We start from the raw sequence: 15323 nt of genomic DNA, 5'->3' as shown, positions 1-15323 counted from the left end.
TATTCTTATCCATGAGCTGTCCTTTCAGTAAGGCTGTATAGGTCAGAGGAGAAACAAGAATGTACCAAACTAAAAAGGATGATGATTATTTTTTAAGACAAATGACATTTTTCAATGTAATAGGTACAGTCCCCTTTAGTGGAACACTTCCTTCCCAAGCCTGTAGTCCAAGGCATCACATACTCAGTTAGCAGCACCTCCTATCTCACAGTTGAGGGATCTCATCAATTGGTTTGGGTTTTTTTTTTTCCTTTGGTTTTATTTGTGTTTTTTTTTTTCTTTTTTGTACACCTGTTTGACAAGAGGCAAATGTCTGTGACTGACAAAAAATAAAATCATGATTTGAGGGTTTTTTGGGGTTTTTTTTTGGTTAATCTGACCTGAACAGCTTCCACAGCTGGTTGGTAACTTCCTTTAAAAAAAAAACCTATTGCTACAGCCTTAGCAAAGATCAGACAAATCTGAGGATAGCTGTGAATCATCCTGTCTTTTGAAGACCTCCAAGTCTCACTGTTTATTATCTGGGCAGAAGCATTTCATCTAGCCTTTTCTCACCTGTCTTTCTCAGGGGTGATGCTAACATTACATCAGCACTTGAACTCCTTGTGAATTCAGTCTCGCCAGACTATAACCCCAGCAACTTTTAGCAAAATCTATTTTCTCCTCCCTTGGTTCATTCAGACTAAAAGTTCTATTGAACTGCTGTGGGAAAAAAAAGAACAGGGAAATTGACTTTCCACTGCCTTGCTGCTTTCAGAATCATTTTGGTGAGGGTTAAGTGGCTTATTATTTTCTGTATTTTGCACCTGCTTTACTTTGCTGTGAAATGACTGTTGCTCGTGCAAAACAACAGAATTAGATGTCTGCTGTCCCTGGGGACGAAGGACTTCATCAAATGTTGAAGCCAAACCGGAGTAGATACCAGTCCCCCAGAGAAATGGAGCCACCAGCTGTTTCTCTCTAGGAATCGTGCCTCAAACCGCCTTTCCACTGGGCTGATGTATTTGTTGATTTTCATGGATGGCTCTGCTTTTTGCTTTGCTTTGTTTTGTTTTCTGTTTTGCTTTGTTTTCATTGCCTTTTTGTATCCCTGTGTATGCTAGCATTAAACTGCCTTAGTTGTGTAATGAGATAGCGGTGCTGTAAAACCCTAGCCACTATTGTGTGTGGCTGAGTAGGTGTTGGTCTTGGACAAGTTACCCTTCTACAGAGACCTCATTTACTTAGATCATGCTTTTAAATGCCTATTTAACAATACCTATGTACATATATGATTACATTACTAGAAACACCACCTGAGGGTACAATCCAATAAAACACATACCTGCACCAGGGTGTGGACAGAACCGTGGTGCCTACGTCCAAATCGTGATCAATGCAACGCTGCTCTCAAGTGCCATCTAAAGCTGCCATCTAAACTCATGCTCTCTGCTGTTTTAAGTTCTCCAGCTGCCAAGAGCTGTGGATGTGTGCAGAAGCAGAACTGGCCTGGCCTAAGCAGCACATCTCCCTTGATTCAACTGGAAGAGCAGGCTTTGGTCACTGTGGATCACCTTCGGTAGCATGAAGCTCCTGACAAAGTACTGTGCATGTCTCCTAAGGCAGGAGGATGGAACTTTGGTGTCGTAGCTTAATGGTGGGACCGCTTGTCAAGCAGGAGAAAAGCTTTGTATAATTCTTTCCAGAGTCTGAGAAGGCTGAAAACCACCTCTCCAGTTCTGCAGAGTGTGCTCTGATTGCCAGCGTTAGTTGAGAGAAATACAAAACGTTTGCAGCTTGGTTTTTAGTCTGTATGGCCCTAGGGAGGTTTTCATGGGCATGTAAATCATCTCACATTTACCACAGACTCTTCCATGCAATAGGCATTTCCTCTGGAATAGCTGGTAAGGTGCAATTCCAGTTCTGCTTTAGTTCACAGCAAGTTTTGTGTGCTCATACCTTAAAGCAGATTTGAAAGCTAGTGGCTGAAGGAGACACACAGAATGACAGGGAGGGAAGATACCTGACCTGATAGATCATCCAAGTATGTACAGGTTAGGTCTGGCAGGAATTTCTGTACTTGGCAGGAATCACTGTGCCAGCCTTCAGTTTCCTGTGAAACTCAGTTCTGCAAACTCCCCTGGAACAGTTTCCGCTGGCCCAGAGCCATCTGGACACTACCACGACCAAGGTTAATTCCACTGGCTCCTTCTGTCATGTCTTGGGATGAAATGCCCACAGTAGCTGATATTACTTCCTCAATTACACCACTGGGCCACTGATGCAGTTTCAAAAGTCAGATTGAGTAATATTAGGTCAACTCCTTTAAAATCTGTGAAGTATCACCTGTAGGGATAAGTTGTTAATTGGTGTAGGCACCTTTACAGAGTCAGTCTTGCCCTGACTATGTCTTTTTCCATTGCATCCAAACCCAGTCCATGCAAGCCCTCTGGTAAAAAACTAGTTTGCCAGGTCTGACTTTGCCCTTGTTAGAGCATGCCAAAACTAAGGGGTCTTTGAAAACTCATTTCAGGCCTTCAGCTCATGCCCTGTGTAATTTCATGATTGCCTTAGCCTTCTCCACCATTTCCTAATTGCACGGTCAATTCTGGCAAAGATGTAAGCAATTGGCCCTCCAATCTGATAATGGTAAGCTGATACTATGCAAATTAATTATTGGTAGAGGCTATGCTTATTAAGAAAAAATGCTTATTGTAACTGCTTGGTGCTTAAAGAGTATTTCCCAAACAACTCAGCTTTTCTACACACTAGTGTCTTCCGTCTGCCTCAGCCAGTAATAGTCTTCCACAGTCGTCTGGTTGCAGTTGATGCCTGGTTAGCCACTGTGATTCAGTATGCTCATACAGAATGAGCTACGTTTGGACTTGTATCAAAGTTAAGTTTGTTCATGTAGGAGAGCCTCTGGAGCAAGGCATGCTTTAACATCTGATAAATTACTACAAAGAACATGTGCTCACATAAACTGCGGCAGCCAGGGACATTTTGTGGTGTTCTCAGACACTAAAGGTAGATCATCTGGGCTCCATATTTAGTTTCAATACATAAAAGATAACTGTATCCCTCTCAAAATGACAGCCTTCAACTGGATGACAAAGCTCTTCTGCAAACAGGAAAACACTATGAGATGCACAGAGGGCAGCTGTGAAAACTGAAAAAAAACACAACAACCAACCAAACCCAAAGTGTTCAGCATCCAGAAAAAAAAATATTTATGCCAATTAAACATGACAGGACTTCCACAAGGCAACTGTATATATCTAGCTGTATTAAAAGATAAGGCAGTAGGGACCACCAGAATGGAGGCACAACAGCTGAATCCATACTGCATCAAGAGACAGCCTCATCTTCCCCAAAGTCTTTGGAATTGCTTCTCTGGGATACCCTGAGAGAGAGGCAGGAACAGAGACAAGAGGGTTGGCAGAAAGAAGCAGAGATTAGGCAAGAAAGCATGGAACAAAGACATGCAGTGCTCTCCCTGCTGACATCCAGATGCAAAGTATAATTAAGCTCCTTGGAGTTTGAAACATCCCACCCTGTGATGGGTTTATCTCACTAGATTAGAAGAGTATGTTCACTGCACACCAGTTTGGGCTGACACTTAAAACACCTTTTGCTATCCATCACAAGAATAAGCAGGCTTATAAATCAGACATTTATTGATTTATTACATTCCTGAAACATGACTCTTCGTTTTGGTAATATTCAAAACTAACCCTTGTACATTGAGTGTGTCTGGCAACATCAGCACAAGTTAATATTCTGCAAAAGCTTAAATGCACAATGACATTAATCTAATGATGTTTAATATGTGATTTCTCAATTGCACACTTCAGGGCCAAAATGTAACTTGCCTACAGCACATGAGCAATAAAAGGAAAATTTCTCTGTGTTTTTGTTTAGTGGGATAAAGGCCCATAAGGATATGAAATCTTTATCCTTGCATATCTGCAAGGATGTCGGGCTGCACACTGGAACAGCTTTGAATGAACTGAGCAATGGACTTCTTAGCTATGAATATGAGTATGAATATGGAAAGACACCTTTTATTGATGCAGTCACTGAAATGTCAAAATGGGATGAATTACTAAGCATACCTTTCCAAGAAGCCATTGCCAGCTGAGAGTTAATAATCATACAATGATATTAATTCATGAATACTCGACTTAGCTATGGGAAATCAAATCACACATACATATTCTAAGTTCTGGCCCTCATGTCAAGACAGATGGTGTCAGCAGAGGGATCAGGTGGACTCCAAATACCTTCAGATCATACTAATAGGAGGCATGATTCTTTCAGATTTCCTATACAGACTGTCAGAGGAATCCAGCATTTAGCCTATCGGGTTTGGAAAGCCTACAAAAAGAGCTATTTCAAAGAAAGTCAGCTCTTGCAACTGAATTCAAGAAAGATCTCAGCATCTAGAGTGGGACTCAAGTGGAAACTACAGCCCAATCTCAGTCCATAACTGATTCTGCAACCAGCTGCTGCCTGGCCCTGAAGTACCTAAACCGTAGAGGTGATGTCTTACTCATCTTAAAACTCACCACTTGCCATGCACTGAGTCCCTGTCCCAGATGTGGCATTCCCCATTTGGGTCCCTCCTCTGCCTGAGGGGATTCAAACCCAAATCCCTAACATCCAAAGAAGAGCATATTGTGAGGTTGGGGTCTCTCCTATATAGAAAAAGCGACAAGACAAGGGAAGAGAGTAAGGAAACAGAAAACAAGGCCTGGCTGTGCTGCCTAGTAGATCTGGGGTTCTTACGAGGGGTTTCAAACACATTTCTACTTTATAGGAAGGAGCTACCCTCTTCTCACCACCAGCATATAAAGTTACAATCCTTCTTTACTATTTCTGGCTTAGTGAATCTTGAATTCCCAGTGCTTAACCCATGAGTTTTCAAGATGCTCCACGTAGAGCTGGTGGAGCACAAGGTACAATGATGTGGTGTATGGCTTTGTGTTCTCAAAAGAAGAAAAGCGAGTATTGCATTGCTTAGAAACATCTCTCTTGCACTACCCATTAAAAGTTAAGATGGGAGAGAGGTATCAGTGTATATCATCTCATATGGAGCACTGGTCTCATCACAGTAACTGAAGAACCTGCTGAAGATCAAAACGCTAACACCATTCTTATTCCACCTTGCTGTAAGGAGGATAAAGTGCTGCCACTGCTGGAAAACTGCAACAAAGCGCATTTTAGCATTGTTTTCCTGAACAGCAAGCAGGAGGCAATCATGCAGTATCTAAATCATAGCTTGAGCTGAGATCATGAGGCAAGAAAAGGAAAAGGCTGCAGGAATTGTGTGAGAGAGGGACAAGGAACAGAGGAGACAGCAGGGTACAGCAAACGAGGGAATGTGCTTAGACTCAGACCTGGAATGGGGAAGGAGAACTGTTACCTTCCCATTTACATTCATGTGCCATTTTGCTGTCAGCACAAAGCAAGGGCTCCATGAAGAAGGCGAGGCCAAGCGTGGTTTTCTTTCCTCTTCGCTTTCACTTCCACAAATGGTCTTTGTAAAACTGCTGCAGCCATTACACCCAAAATGACCGAGGCCCGTGTGAAGATGACCCAGGGCGGCTTTTCCAACACCCCAACCCAGAATCTGAAATTGCCCAGTGGCAATTTTCCCTTCCAGCCTTCACCCAGAGGCCCTGGCTAATGGAGAATCTCCTCCACAACTGCCTCACCTATACTACCAAATAAAAGATGTCAGGAATCTTTGTATGGCTCCAAGGTCAAAACCCTCTTTTCCCTCCCCCAGCCGAAGATGCCATGCCCACGCTGACTCCTGGCAGCAGCCTCCTTCAGCTGCTTCCCTGGGCCGTGCCCAGCCACGCTCGGAGCCGAGGGCTAACCCTGGGCTGTGCTGAAGAATATGCCGACCTGCAGACATTGTAGAGAATTACAGACCAGAGCCTCAGCCAACGGGCTGAGCATGGTTTAATTACCAGACCTCCACAGCTAATCCATCATCACACCTGTTCAGACAAGTATTTCTGGGCTTGCTAGGAAAGCACAGGTGCCTGTTTCAGGGTTCATGGGGTGGCGGGTATTTGCTGTCCCTGCTCTCCTAGCAAAGATGCCATTTTAGACGACAAAGGAAGTGCTGATAGGAAGTTCAGCTGCATGTGTCAACCGCAAACAGGGCCAGTGATACCTCTATTCTCACGTGTGTCAAGAGCTGCCAAGTGGGTCCCCTCCTTCCTCTCACACCACAGCTGGGCAGCCTGTTCATTCTCAGTTTCAAAACCCTGGGAGAATACCATTTGCTTAGAATGGTAATTTATATTGCCTTTGTTATGTAGCCTCTCTTTGAACATAACATGAGCTTAGATGAATTATCTGTGTCACAGTCAGTGGCAAAATAAATAACAACAGCAATGGAGCAATCTAAAGATAATTTCTACAAATCTTAGTTTACTGATGGCTAACCTATGCAATCTGGAGTTTGAAGGAATAAATGCTCAGCTCAAAATTATAACAGAAATACAGACGAGAAGTTTTAACTTCCCATCCTCAGCTCTGTCCCTTCATCACAGGGTCATTCTTCTTAAAAACTGTCCTGGTGATGTGGCAGTCAATCATATAATCATATAATATGATTAATATAATAGTATTAATGCAGTGCTAAGGGAACTCAAACAAGATCAAAACCTCATTGTTCAAAGCTGTACACAGGCAGGCTCTGCTCTGAGGAGCTGGCGATTTCATTACAGGGGGCACCAGGAGTGCAGAGCACGGTGTTGACTTAACCCGGTGTCACTCTGCAAACCCCTGGAAGAATCGGACCTTCAGGCTTGGAAACCAGGGCTCTGCTCCCCACACTGCACCGCCTCTTCTGTTTGCTTGGCCAAGTAGCATTTTTAATTAGATGCCATTTGTTAGAAGAGAGAGCAACCACAGATACGTGCATATGGATGTGGGCAGTCTGTCTGCAAACTGGCACGGCACAAGGGCATTGCTGTTTCTTGCACCATTTGTTTTTAGCAGCTGCCAGTACTCACTGACCCAGTCTTTAGCATCAGAGCAATAAGTGAACCATGCTATTAGCCACAGAAAGAGGAAAGAGACGTGGTCAAAAGCTTTTTATCTTGAAAAGGATGGAGCTTCTCTGCTGTTTAAATTGCAGGCATAAACAGTCTTGCTCTGAGTCACTGCTGCAGCTGTCTGTGCTGTAGCGTTCAGTCTGAAGATCACTGGGACCACCTTCACCTCAAATCTTTAACGCTTTTTTCCCCCAGCCTTGAAGTGCTTGTTTGGCCCAGCAGCCGCCCAGCATTTGTAGATATTCACAGTACCCCTTTGAGGCCAAATTCAGCAAATCTCTGGGGCCCTGCAGAGGGGTAGCACTACCTCTGCTAACGCTGACAGCAGGACCTAGCCTTTGCCTCTTTGGGACACTTGCTGACGAGGAGTTTGTCACCCAGCCCCGTCTGCGTCACCCACTGCGTACAGCTCTGCGTGACCTGTTCCGTCGGACTGTATTGGCTCTGTCTCAGGGTCTGCAGGAAGGAGCAATCTTGCAAGGGCCGTGCTGCCCAGATGGCAAGAGGAGGCCAAAGAGGTGCTGCTTCAAAAGCTACAAAAGGAAAAATCAATCAATAAGTCCTTCTCTGATCCGCCTTGGCTTACGGTATTTCAGGTCTGTTATTGATTCGGTGTTCAAAATATCACCGGTGCCTTTAAACGGTTATTATCTATAAATGGTCTTCAGTTCTTCAGAAGACAAGAGACTTCATAAACTATCATGGATAATAAAGTCTGGAAAAAACATACAAAAAAAATCTAACCCGCTGTTTACTTCTGCCCCACAGTTCATCAGCTGGGCCTTCAAACCTGGTACACCCACCAAGCAGGCAGTTTTCATCACATCATGATCAAGCATAGTTCTTGAGGAAGATGAATGTGTGCTGAGGATTTGCAGCCCAGCTTGGCCTTATTACTGTAGATAATCCTGTGCAGTGTTTAGGCACCAACTTTGGTGGCTGGGAGATCTACCTGAGCCACTCACAAAGGCTTGATCCCTCTGCCCAGTAATTTATCAGTGTCTCTTTTTCTCCTTTCTGTTAAGTTGCACAGGAGCAACTTCAGAAGTGGAGTGAGCAATGAAGATGTTGCGACACAGCTCTGGAGAGTGCAGGAAGATCTATATTATCCACCCAAAAAGGCAAAACTATCAAAAGCCTGACAGCTAGCAATTTACGCTTCCCCTCCCTCCCTCCCTCAAACAGTTTCCAGTTTTTATATTGGAAGTGAAGAGATTTTTCTCTCCACAGCTCTCTATTATTGGATTTCTACAGCATCATAAAAAAGGCATTTGTACCTGACAAGAACCATTGCTGCTCAAGAAACGGGAAGAGCTGGTGCAGGGGAGATGCTGGGCAGGAAGGGCAGCATCACAACCCTTGGCAAGGACTATCTGCTATAACAGCAGCATGCGAGAATTTCATAAAACCAAATCTCATTAAAGAACTGCAGCTCAATAGTTTTCATCTTCAGATACCACTCAGGGCAAGATGGGCTGTTTTTTTTCCTCCATCTCAGCTGCAAACATTTGACTCTCAGTTGCCCTTTTGTAAATGTGGAGTGAGAAGATTGAGGACTGAATTTCCTCAAGAGAGACAAGACATTACTTGTTTCAGTTACCTACACTCTGTAAAGGGCTGAGCTTGCTGAATACATTTGTAGTCTGTACTTTTGACAGCCTTTTTGCTTCAGGTTGCAACTGTGAGCACTGTCAGCAGAGAGATTTTTGTGAGTGCATCTTTAACTGCCCCAGGCAAAGTCTGCTGGGCTACCATCAGTCAAGAAAATCAGTGTTTTGAATTCACCTACCTGAATACCTACCTGCTGTCTATCTCAATTTTAGTAGGGCTTTTGCTACTGTCTTCTGTAACATCCTTACTGACAAATTGATGAAGTATGGACCAGACAAGTAGGCGTGAAGTAGACTGAAAAGTGGCTGAACTGTCAGGCTAAAAGGGTTGTGATTAGCAGCACAAAGTCCAGCTGGAGAGCAGTGGGTACTGGTGTACCCTGAGGTCGATACTGGGGCCAGTACTCTTTAACATTTTCATTAATGATCTGGATGATGGGACAGAGCGCACCCTCAGCAGGTTTGCACTGGAAGGAGTGGCTGATACACCAGAGGGTTGTGACACCATTCACAAGGACCTCGACAGGCTGGAGAAATGGGCTGACAGGAACCCCAAGCAGCTCAACAAAGGGAAATACAAAGTCCTGCATCTGAGGGCAGATATAACCCCAGCACCAGTGCTGGCTGGGGCGACTGGAGAGCAGTCTGGGGATGCTGGTGAGCAAGGTGAACATGAGCCAGCAATGTGCCCTTGCAGCAAAGGCAACCAGCAGCATCCTGGGCTACATTAGGCAAAGCACTGCTAGCAGATCTAGGGAGGTGATCCTTCCCCTCTGCTGAGCCGGGTGAGACACATCTGGACTGCTGTGTCTGGTGCTGGGCTCCTCAGTAGAAGAGACACAGACATACTGGAGGGAGTCCTGTGAAGGGCCACAAAGATGAAGAAGGAAGTCTAATAGGGAGAAATCACACAAATTGCTTCAGATGTGATGGAAATAGAATCAGCCGCAAGTGGCTAGAAGAGTTGAGATGGAGACTGAAAAGGATACTGTAAAAGGATGCACACACAGACATTTGTCAGAAAAAAAACCTGCACTGTTTTCAGAACAGTTTTCAAATTGGGAACTTACAGTCACTCAAATCTCATGCAAGGGATACTTAGCTGAACACCTGAAGCTTCATTCAACATTATCCAAAGCTTTGTGAAGCTTTTTTGTCAACATGGATTGAATTTCAAGAAAAACTACATTGTAAAGCAACTATGGTTTTGTATCTTATTTAAAAAATGGGGATAGGGTAAGCTTCTGCTGATGAAAATCTCATGAATTGCTGTTCAGCTTCATTCAGCTGCCTCTTCAAAGTTGCACAACTTGGTATTTGAGGTAGAAATCATGTTAAACATCATTTTAGGACTCTCTTCAGATCTCAAAGATAGCAATTTCATATGAATCACGATTTGAAGTTGCATATGTTAATAAATAACATCCAGTGCCATATAACATATAGCACATAAAGGCTATTTAACAGTGAAGGACAATAATGAACGATAGCACAGCTCGTCAGTTACCATGCAGTATTCCTCCAATCTTTATGAGGGGGAAATGTAGGCACAGAAAGGAAATTAGACCGGACATCAGAGTTAACACCATCATTTCAGAAACATATTAAGTGTTATTTCTCAGTAGCTGCTAGGACTGCACACAAGGTCAAACAAATAGACACAGGTCAAGGTTTTGATTGCTTGTCAGCTTTCCACTAAGAACTACAACTTTGCCAAGACTTTACTTTGAAAGGAAGATGTTAGCTATAGCAATACTTGTTTTCTTCCATGCAAAAAAAATACCACTTTGCCTGATAAGACATCATTTATTCTAAAATATGTCATTTTTTAAAAATGAATTCTGAGCTTCCCACAGTTGAACAAAATATCTTCAGTGAAGTCTCTTTTTATCCATTAAAAAACTGGCCAGCTCCAGTTCTGAATTATCTAGAGATTCAGAATCCAGCTGTTATTTTATAAGCTAGATACCATTGACATTTGAAATAATATCTGATATTATTTCATACAGAAGGTGGCATTTTCAATCATAAAATGGCTAAACAGAGAGTGAGCTCAGATCGTTGAAGATAAGCATTCCCAAAATTGTCAATTCAGAGGCAAATTATTTCTTGTTCACAAGCTTATACAGTGGTGGCACAAGGGGAAAGTGGCAAGTCCTTCACTGAGACTATGTTAATTCCTTCTTTTATGAAAACTGCACACATTTTTACTTCATTTTATCAGTCATTAACAACTACCACTGCTTTGGAGTTGTCCGTGGACCTTTTGCCTGACCACAAGCCTATCGCTGCGCTTTTGGGATTCATCTGGAGAGATCACGGCTCAGCACTACACAGGCAAGCAGATCCAAAGAGCACCTGGATTTGTAACAAGGTCATTGTCAGCTGCCTCCTCTCACAAATTTCCAGCTTTCTAAGTTGCGGCGTTCTTTCTCCTCCAAACTAGCAGCAGCTGGATCTGCTTATAAAACAATATACTTTCCCTTCTAAGCAGTTACTGAGCTAGACTAGTGTCCCTAGATCAAAAGCATCTCTGTTCCTGGCTTCAGCTATAGTGATCTTTAGGATTATTTGCGCAATTAAGGCAGTGATAAGGACAGCCAGCTCCCTTGCCAGCCTTCCTTCCTCAATTTGGTTTTACTCTGTAGGAGCCATGGCCAGCTAACAGCCCCTAGGGGAGAGCAGGAAAGCTCTGGATTAACACCTGTGTACACCAAGGTGGGAGCCTGAGTTTGGCATGCACTTTTTCCAGCATGAGCCTGGAGCACAGCATCTCCCATTGCAAGCTCCCCGACTCGTCAAATCTTCAGGCACATAGAAGTAATGGCTCAGGAAGTCTTTCAAAACCAGGATCTCCCACACCAAAACTCTCTCAGATGTGCTAAAACGTTGGTCAGCCTGTGCTCTGCAAAGAGACAGTGCTCCTGCCTGGCTCCAGAAAAGCTGCAAGCACACAAAGCCCCCTCACGGTCCCTCTTGCTGCTGCCACACGTCAGAAGCAATAAGTTTTTTGCTGCTGTGTCTCAGTGCATGGTCTACAGAAACAAGGTGTGTAACCTCTGGGGACACATCAGGACCATCCTCACTCTCTAAAGTTCAGGTGCTTTCATAGCCAGGCTTCATCCAGCTGTAAAGACTAGGCCTGCAAGTTCCTGGCAGACAGCTTCAGGGGTTGTCTTAGGAATATCTGTAAGTTGAAGCTTTACAGTCAGCGTATCAGCCATTAGTGTGAAGAGAGATGAAGTTTTTCCTCTGCTGTGACAAATTCCCAGAGTCTCACTGTTCCCATGCACTGGTCTGCAGCTGGTCGGAACAGCAGCTGCTTAAGTTTTCAAAATTCCTATGATTACAAATGCATAATTAGAGGTGTCAAAAGGCGACAGAGAAGCTTGTCCTGCAATAGATCTCCTCTGCAAGTCTCTTATTTTGCTTTCTTCCTATTTTGGATGCTTAAGACGGCAATTGGCCAGCTGACCCAAAGATGTTTCAACAGTTATGCTAACAGAAAGCTGAGATCAAAGACATTTCAAAGCTGTTACTGAGCATGTTTTGAGTGTGCCTTGAGGTTGAAACTTCAGTAAGACAAAGATTGAGGTTGTGGCTTTTACTAGGTTGGTTTGACAAGAAGCAACCTAGCAAAAGCCTAAAAGCCGCAACCCTAACATAGCTTCCCTCCAACAGTCAATGAGCTTGGCTGGACTAGACAAAAGATATCTGTGAGAAATTTTGTTCTGCCCATGCAATATTTTGGTTGTATAAACTACCACTACGTTAAACACAAGTACATTCAAATTCATCATAAAAAATAACATACAAGGGAAACATCAACTGAACACTTTCATTCCTGTGGAGAGATATTCCTGCCATTAAATGTCTTTATTGGTGATCTGGAAGAAAACAGAAAGTCAGTGCTGGGAATATTTGCAGATGACACAAAAATTAGTGAGACAGTAAATGAGGGAGATGATTAGTTAGATAGGGTGAACTGGGTCACTTGCTAAAGTCAGTGGAATTTAAAGATCTGCTTTCATAAAGGAAGAAAAACTAAAAGCAAAAATGAGAGGTCATGTATAAGAGGGGGGCTGTATGCTGAAGTTCATGACATTGGAAAATATCAGCATAGTAATGGCAAACTACCAACTGAGGTTATGTTTAGAACCTAATGCTAGAGCTGTAAGAAGTAAAATTTGACCCTGAAAAAGTAATAAAATACCAATGCTGGGTGCAGAAAACTCTTCTGGTTTTAAGGGCTCAAAAATAGAACAGAAAAAATTGAACTCCATGAAATATGCCTTGGAATAACTGAAGAAACTCAGTATATTTATTTCATTTAAGGGAAGACAGAGAGGTGACTTGACCAAAGTTTGCAAGCACCTCTCTGCGGAACAGATTTCTAATGGAGGCTGCACCTATTCCTGGTGGTGAAAGAAAGAGCATGGTCCTGATGTTGGAAGCAGAAGGTACAAAAATTGCAGCTAGTGAAAGGCAAAAAAATTGAAAATGTGCGGTAATGAAACATGAAGTTAATCAGGACTTTCAGTCATCCTAGCAGCTCAGCTCATGAGCAGACAAGATGTCTTGATTTCACTTGGACACAACCTCCACGTAGCTCAAATTAAAACCATATTTTTCCTTTGATCAGAACAAGTACCATTAAGGATGCAACAGCCCTCTTACTGGCAACTTTAATTCACTAATCTAGGGCTAAATATTTACAGCCATTAACCAAATGTAAAGGAAACCAATAAATAAAGATGATGAAAGAGAAGAAAGTAACCCGTTGCCTGTGTAGCTCTAATACACAGTGGATTTTGTGCTCCATATATGGTGTATTTTCATCTCAGCAGCCAACTCCCATCTGAGAGGGAGCGGTGGTACAGGCTATTGCAGAGGATACGCAATGTTCTTTCCTCAGAGACTTATTTTATTGTTTCCCCTATAAAAGGTCTTCAGGCTCAAGCACATGACAGCCCTGTGTGTGCAAAAACAATGGGGGTCAGTCAGATATACCCTATAAATCTGTTTGGGGACTTTTTGCAATTGCTTACTGGGCCAATTCAGCATCAACTTGCCTTGGCCATCGTCTAGTAAAACAGACTCGGTGAAACCAACAACTTTCAGCTTTGTGCTGATTTCCTGTATAAAACCAGCATAATGTGTCTGCTCACCAGAAAATAAATAGCTTTTCTGAGTAACTGTTTCTTCCTCAGCTGACTGATTATTTATTAAAAAAAAAATAAATATAAAGATCATCTACAGTCAAGATGAAACTGAGATGTTCCCTGTGTGCTGGAGAGGGGACTGCTCCTTGCTCTCAGCTGACAGCCCTAAGTGTCACATTAAGTTGTCTAAGCTGCCGTAATCACCACTATATAGTGGAAAACTCTGTCACGAGGAAAGGCTGGAAAGGGACCACCCCGGCATCCTGCACAAACCTGCACTTACAGCACTCACACCAAGTTGCAGCTAGGTACTTGATCCAAATGCAAACTCCAAGCAAGTGGCAGCTGGTGGACAAACCACCCAATACAGCTTCTGTCCTGTGCACAGCACCCACCTACATTCCCCAACAGAAACATTTCATTTCAGAAATATCAAAATTATCAGCTTTGACATAATTAATGATTTCTCATGAAACCTGATGTAATGTGCAAAAGGTTTCAAACACTCTAGTACTCTTTTCAGCAACTAAACTTTCTAGCATACTTTGACGCTGTTAACAAAAACTTCACAGTTACAAGGGCAAATTCATTCTGCACCTAGGGCAAGGGTGACTGGCTGTAGCGGATAGAACATTTAAACTCCAGCCTTGATTACCTTTCTGCAGTTTCAGACCCAATAATGGTCATGGCCATGGCAGTCACAGCAGCAGGATAAAAGCTCCCTGGACAAACCTTCCTTTGTATTATTGGACACTTTTTGCCTTCTCACACGCTTGTAACAACAGCAGTCAATGAACACAGAGACGTGGGTTGTTCAAAGGATTTGTTGAACTCGGCAAAGAATGTTTCTGTGTTCCCCATCTCACCACTCTTTTGGATACCCTGAGTCCAACAAGGAGTGAAAGATACATTTCCCATTCGGAGGATGAGGGCAGGTCAAGTGGACTGAAGCTGAGCCTGAGTGGGTGTTGAAGAGGCGAAGGAGCAGCAGATCAAAAGCCCCAGCATCCTTGCATGGGTTTTACACCAGTGCTGCCTGCTCCCAGCAGGGTCCTTGATTAAACGAGGGTACCCTTGTCCATCAGATCATGTGTCCCTTGTGGGTGGGCAACAGGAGCCAGCAGGCAGCTTCAGCCAAAATCAAGTTAGCTGAACACGTAACTACAATAATTACCAAGACTCATTTCTTCTTCCATTAACTCCAGCAGAATCTGGCTGCTGCAACATCCCCTCTGCCTCCTTGCCTAAACACACACTTGGAAGAGAGGCATGAATAGAAATGAAGTGACCCAGGAGCAACAGGGAACTGTCAGCTTCCAGGTGACATGCAGGGAACACTTGCTAACAAGAGGGACGTCTGTTGTAAGCAAATTCCTGCTTCGTGCTGGAGCCTGAGGATCGTCATGGCCTCCCCTCAGCTCAGATGCAGTAACTTTAATTTTACATGGCTGTGAAGCCAAGACCAGCTGGGCTCAACATCTCATCAGATGGGCTGG

The sequence above is a fragment of the Cariama cristata genome, unplaced genomic scaffold (assembly GCF_000690535.1).
Source record: "Cariama cristata isolate BGI_N322 unplaced genomic scaffold, ASM69053v1 scaffold10152, whole genome shotgun sequence".
NCBI classification, from domain to species: domain Eukaryota; kingdom Metazoa; phylum Chordata; class Aves; order Cariamiformes; family Cariamidae; genus Cariama; species Cariama cristata.
Note: the sequence above shows the minus strand (reverse complement) of the source record.